Raw genomic sequence first — 6499 nt, forward strand, 5'->3', positions numbered from 1 at the left:
TATGTTTAGGAACGATTTGCGGAAATTGGGGCAGTTTGCCTTTAAATTCACCTCATTTGGCCTATAAAAATAACCCATTGGGACAGCAGTTATATGATTAGTCTTATCTGTGATCATTTCCATGTTCTTATTAGCAAAAATCTCCATCAACTCTTCAACCAACTCTCTGCTACGGAAGTTCACCACTACACAATCTCCCTCACCCTGTTTTCTAGTGCTGCCCACCCATCTCACTCTCCTCAACATTATAATATTACGCTCTAATACATTTATATCAATATTCGTGTTTACAGTTAACCAATGTATCCCTTGATTTTTTAGTTTCCCATATGGTTCATATAGCCTATTTTCTAACCTGGGTACTTCTTTAAGGATGATGACATACGGAGTCGCCTGGGGTGGGAGGTGTAGGGATTCATCAATGTTAGTACCTACATTCATGGTCCTATTAGGTTTCTCTATTTTAATAATGTCATTCGTTTCATTTGGTGGTGCTTTGTATTCAGTAACAGGCCCTCAACTTTGTATAGTTGGCGTTCTATCCCTTAATAAAGGTTCGATGCCAACCTTTCCCTGTTTATTTTCAGATGTGCTTTTACAACCACCAACCTCCTTTGGCCTGATAGGTGTATTTTTGGCTACAGTGGATATACTCTGGTTTTTAGATGCAAATATGCCTGACACCAAGCCTGTTAAAAAAGTTACATCTTTTTGAACGAGTTTTATCTCAGACATAACACAAAGTTCAATGGAGTCCAATTTTGCATGTACTTTTTAAAATAATATCTCCAGATTATATGACCCTTGTTGGCTATCAGTTACATAAGCCTCTCCTTTTGTTGGTCCAGCAAATGTACCCCCGTTCTTTGCCTTCTGCTTTGTTCTTGGCTTTGTCACATTAGTTCCTTCAGCGCAATTCTTGGCTCTTGGCAACTGATTCACTTTTTTTTGCTGGTGGGGAGACTAAGGCTGAATTATACGATCTTTCTGAGATCTCCAGCGGTGATGTTAAAACACATGGATAGTACCCAATATTTGGCAATTTCCTCTCACTTGTATTACTACCAGGTGGTCCTGTGTCTAACTCAGTTGTCTTCTCAATTACTGTTGCCATATGTATCAATGGCTCTTTACTACCTTCTAGTTCCGGTGTCATTAAGGCAGCACCTCCTCGTTTTTAGTTGAATCCCCCGTTCTTTGCCTTCTGCTTTGTTCTTGGCTTTGTCACATTAGTTCCTTCAGCGCAATTCTTCGCTCTTGGCAACTGATTCACTTTTTTTGCTGGTGGGGAGACTAAGGCTGAATTATACGATCTTTCTGAGATCTCCAGCGGTGATGTTAAAACACATGGATAGTACCCAATATTCGGCAATTTCCTCTCACTTGTATGACTACCAGGTGGTCCTGTGTCTAACTCAGTTGTCTTCTCAATTACTGTTGCCATATGTATCAATGGCTCTTTACTACCTTCTAGTTCCGGTGTCATTAAGGCAGCACCTCCTCGTTTTTAGTTGCATCCCACTGTTAACTTCACGAGGACAATTTCATTGTCAATCATTCCCACTGCAGACTTTAAGTATTTGGTTATAGGAGTATTATCAGACTGTAGCTTCACCATGGATTGTGGTTGTTTCCTCTTACCCATCTTCCTCTTGTTGGGAGAAGGTCCTATTTTGACAAATGAGTTAAAAATACTCCTTACCAGACTCTTCCTTGGGATCCTTCCAAGCAACCAAGAGGGGTGGCCCAGCCCAGCCTCCTACCCGCGCTTTGTGAGCACTGCCCGGGTTTGAAAGCACCTCCGGCGCGGGCGGTGACGCGCCTCCTGGGTGCCTCACCGCTTTGCGGATTGGGGATTGTGATTTTGAGTCCCCAAGCTGATCCTCTGGTAGTTTCAGGTATTGGCTACTCGTGCACGGGCAAGGACACAAGACCAACAGCAAAGTAGCATACAAAGAATACAGGGCTCCGTACATATTTACCATGGGTAGCAGCTACATACATAGAAAAATATCATATAAAAGGTACATTTTTAGATGGCAGCAATTTTCTTTAAAACGCGTGGTGTCTACTCAGCAAACAAAAACAAAAGTTAGTAAGCAATATTGGGTTGCATAAGTTCCCATTCAAATTTTGAACAAGAGAAATTATGGCTTTCAGACATTTAATTACCAACAACATTTATAATATGAGAGGTGGTCAGCTGGCACCAGTGCAAACCTGTCGGGGAAGGGAATGGAACGTCTGCAGAGAAGCGAAAACCCAATCCCGTTTAAACAGAGGAAGAGTTTAGCAACTCGGAAAGGTGAAGTGGTGGATATAAACAGAAAGTTTCCGTACAAAGGGCCGGTGGTCGTCGAAAGGTATCAAAGGGAAAAGTACTTGCCTGTTTTGGATAAAACAAAATTTCTTGTTCCCGAGGAACTGACCATGACAATATGTATCACCATTATTCAATGCCGAATGGCTTTATCCGCAACACAGGTTTTTTAGCTCATGGTGAACAACAAGACCTTAACGTCCATGTCTCTCACAAGGTTGGAAGTGTATCGGGATCACAAGGATGAAGATGGCTTCCTGTACATGACCTATGCCTCACAGGAGCTTTTTGGCTGCAATCTGACCAGTGACCAGCAGAAATGGACAGACTGACCCTCACTAATACATTAAAGCGAGTTTTATCCTGGGAAAATGCTTTTTATATAGCCATTGCACACATTTGAGGATTGTGACCACTTGCTACCGAACCAAAATTCTTTGTATGCTTTATAAGCTGTTACCGAAGAGTTTAATTCAAGTCTATAAGGAGAATTTGTTGGGAGGCTCAACAAACATGGATTTTTCGTTATTTGTGGAAAATAAACGTTATACGAGTGCAACCTTGCAGGATTTACCGCTGCATTTTTGTATTTTAGAGCTGGTGATGTGAAGTGTTCTTAATTAGTCCTGCTTTTCTTCCTCCTGAAGAAACCAGTGTATCCCATTTTGCTTTCAGGTGGTGGGACGTTGCAAGCAGGGATTTGGTAAATTGATACCATTTGTCACCTAGCATGCTCTTTGAGGCATTAAGACATGGTCACAGGGCTTGCACACCATTACTGCACCACAGTGGCCATTGTAAAAGGACTTTGCGGTTGTGCAGGTAGGGACATCAGGTTTATGACTGAAAATACATCTTATTTTAGTGTCTTAGACTCTGTGCATTATGTTTTGTACAACTTGATATCTAATTTATGTTCTATTTTTAAAGATGTTATTATATTTGTAATAAAGGCCTTTAAGATTTATCATATAAAGAACATGTGCGTATTACCATATTCAGCATGTGCCAAACCTTTTTCTAGGACACAATGTATTTTTCCTTGATGGGTAATCTTTAATTAACTAACATACACATACTTGGAGAGTTCCATGGGGGATTTCCTTCTAATCAATTTTTTTCAAGAGGTGATTGAATGAATCATTCAAATAGAAGAACTCTTGATACCCGATATTTCAGTTACACTTTCCAGTAATGATTATTGCACTGCATAACAATGCAACAATGCCACAAAATAGGCAACCTGTGCTGACTCAGTCACCAACTGTTCAACACACAGCTGATATACCTTTCATAAATAATACCAGGTTATATTGGTGTAAGATAACATGTTAAGTACAAAATATTGCTCTAACATTACACCAAAATCAACATGTGTTTTAATGAACAAACTCTGAACCACTCCTTCAAACTACATTGTCAAGACCAAAAAAATACAAACTCCCTCTCCCCCTTTTTGAAAGAGTACATTTCTGACTTTATTTTATAATGAGGAAGAAATGCATAAAAATGGTTAAGGCTCAGTTATAAAAAGTACTTCTGCTGCAGGATTTTTTAAATAGCTTTTCTTCACTTCAATTGGTGGATAATTGTTGGAAGGAGTGGCTGTCAACAGACATGAGCATCCTCCAGATCAGATCAAATTGTTCCTATTTAAAGTAAATGAGCAATAAAGATGCCTTTAAATCTTATCATGCCACATTTGCTCACTTTCAGAGACAGAGGTCAAAAGTCAGTTTGTCTTCCTACAGTTACCTTTCTTTCTGTGACTGAAGTTGGAGGATTTTGTAATGTGAACAGTGTTACAATTGAGTTGAGTCCAGTTCATGCGTCAGGTACATTACAGCTAGGTCGAGTAGATTTTTCAAGTTACTGGACCTGCAGGTCTAGTAACATTTTAATGATTTTTCGAGCCCTGATTAAGTATCCTTGTGGCGCATGTTTAGCAAGGTTGAGGTATATTCCAACTTCCCAACTTGATTCACAGCTTTCCCCGGTCAAAGTGGTCGATTGATACTTTAATAACAATAAGAAAATTGTAAAGACATTTTATCTAATTGTGCTGTATCGATTAAAAGAGAAATGGTCAATATGTTTGTTGACCATATGTCCAGTTGTCCACTTTTCTTTTTTTTCAAAAACTCAGATTCATCAATAGATCTGCCACTCCATTACAGTTTGTCTTGGGGCTTTTCAAAAATTGCCTCCAACAAAATGTTCAACTTGATATTTTTGATAGAAGATACTGAAAACAAATAGTAGCGATGTGTGTGGTTGTATTATGCTATATAAAATTAATAGGGGAAGGCGTATCTGGCATCTAAAAAATATGTAATATTTTTTTCTAGCCGCACTGACCACCAGTGCTAGGGCCAGCCACTCAGCAGATGCGCGCCATTCAATGGGGTGAGCCAGCAGCAGTGGCAGGATGTGGTAAGTCATATTGCTTGATTATTGACAAGTATATACTCACTGCAAGGGTGTACTGTTGACTGTAGCAGATACAGAGGGAATTGAGTAATGGCCTTTTCTATCTGCAACTCAGTAGACAAAGTTTCATAAGGACCTTTAAATATGATGGGTTGATGGAAAAGGAAAAGAAGGATTGAAGGAGAAAGGATGGATGAAATGAAATTTGATTGGAAGAGAAGGATGCATGGTGAAAGGATGCATATAATTGGCTGAAATGATGCATGAGTGGGTGAAGGATGGATGAAAGGGTATACAGGTAAAAGGATGCCTGCTTGGGTGGGTGAAAGTGTATGGGTGAATGGATCCCTGTCTGGGTGGGTGGAAGGAATTATCATCTAGGTTTGATGGGTAAAAAGGATGTATGGGTGGGTAAATGTGTTGGTGAAAGGCTCGTTGAGACTGAGAGCTATGTTTGGATGGCTGGATATATGGATAGATGGATAGATTTTAATGGTGAAGACTGGATTGAGAGAATGAAAAACTTTACCAGTGAGTAGAAAAGCCAAGGGTAAGAATAATAATACTAGAACAATGCAATGATGAAGGGAGAAATCCTAGGAAAGCAGCAAAATGACAAAAAAACTCTGCTGCATGACACGGTGTTCAGCGAGCAGCAGAGTGCATTAGGGTCATGCTGTCCATGGTGATTTTTAGCGCCAGGTATATATCCCGCATTTTAAAATCAACGCGAATGGCACCGTGCGCAGCACAAGAGGGTGCACCTTCCTTTCTGCTGCTTGAGTAGATTTTCTACTCGAGCAGCAGATTTCTTAACGTGAGCGGAAGGTTTCTCGTAGCGACCATTCACATTGAAAAATCCAACTGCACACGTTGAGTTAGATATTCCTCACTCATGCTCACCAACTAGATGTTGATGAGTGCAAGCGAGGAAAAAACCTCCACTCCATGAAGCAGAGTTTTTTGGGAACTCGACATGCTGCGCGGGTTGTGGAAAACTCTGCAAACTTGGCGAAAGGAGCAGAGTTCACCGCCATGGGTTAGTTCCACTGCAAATTTCAGATGAAATAGCGGTAGGTGGATGTTATGACGATTGACTCTGCAGTACCTACTTCTACTGAGCTGGCAGCTGGTAGTGGTGGTGGTAGTATCTGTGGTGCTACATCCCTCACAGGAAGTTGGGATGGGGTAACGTTGGTCACCACTGGGGCTGGGCTAACATCCATGATGACTGGCTCATCGTCATCCTCCTGTTCTACATCCGCCTCCATTACTCTAAGGCTTCCAGGAACCTTCTTTTTCCCTGGCCTCTTGGCATGTCTCACTCTCAGACTGAGGGGGATACAAGTAGTGTCTAGATCATCAGAAGGGGGCTTGGAGAAAAGAGATGATGCCCTAACCCTCCTTTTTCTTGCTGGAGTTCGGGAAAACAATGGATCTTCTGAAAGACCAGCTTCTTCCACTTCCTCAGCATTAAGCCCAATCTCCTGAACTGCTTCTACTTTGGGAGAAATTACTATTGGTGGTTGCGGCTGTTGTTGTCCAGTTCTCTGTGTTTCCTGCAATGATTGGGTGCTACTTTGCAACAGAGATAAGTCAATTTCCACGTCACTGCTCGTTGGCATTGCCGTGATTAGACTGGCTGCCTCTGTGACAGACATGGGCTTGAGCCTAGGTTGGGGTGGACCCTCTGATGCTGGGGTGCTGCTTCAAATTTTCTCCCTGGAGGCCGGTGCACAAGCACAGTCC

At 41.4% G+C, this 6499-nt stretch overlaps 1 pseudogene; it reads left to right on the plus strand.

The window, feature by feature from the left end:
• Positions 1 to 2201: 2201 nt before the first annotated feature.
• On the plus strand, positions 2202 to 2706 carry LOC147722827 (microtubule-associated protein 1 light chain 3 gamma pseudogene; annotated as a pseudogene).
• The last annotated feature ends 3793 nt before the right edge of the window (positions 2707 to 6499 follow it).

Source organism: Lissotriton vulgaris, chromosome 4_1, assembly GCF_964263255.1.
Source record: "Lissotriton vulgaris chromosome 4_1, aLisVul1.2, whole genome shotgun sequence".
NCBI classification, from domain to species: domain Eukaryota; kingdom Metazoa; phylum Chordata; class Amphibia; order Caudata; family Salamandridae; genus Lissotriton; species Lissotriton vulgaris.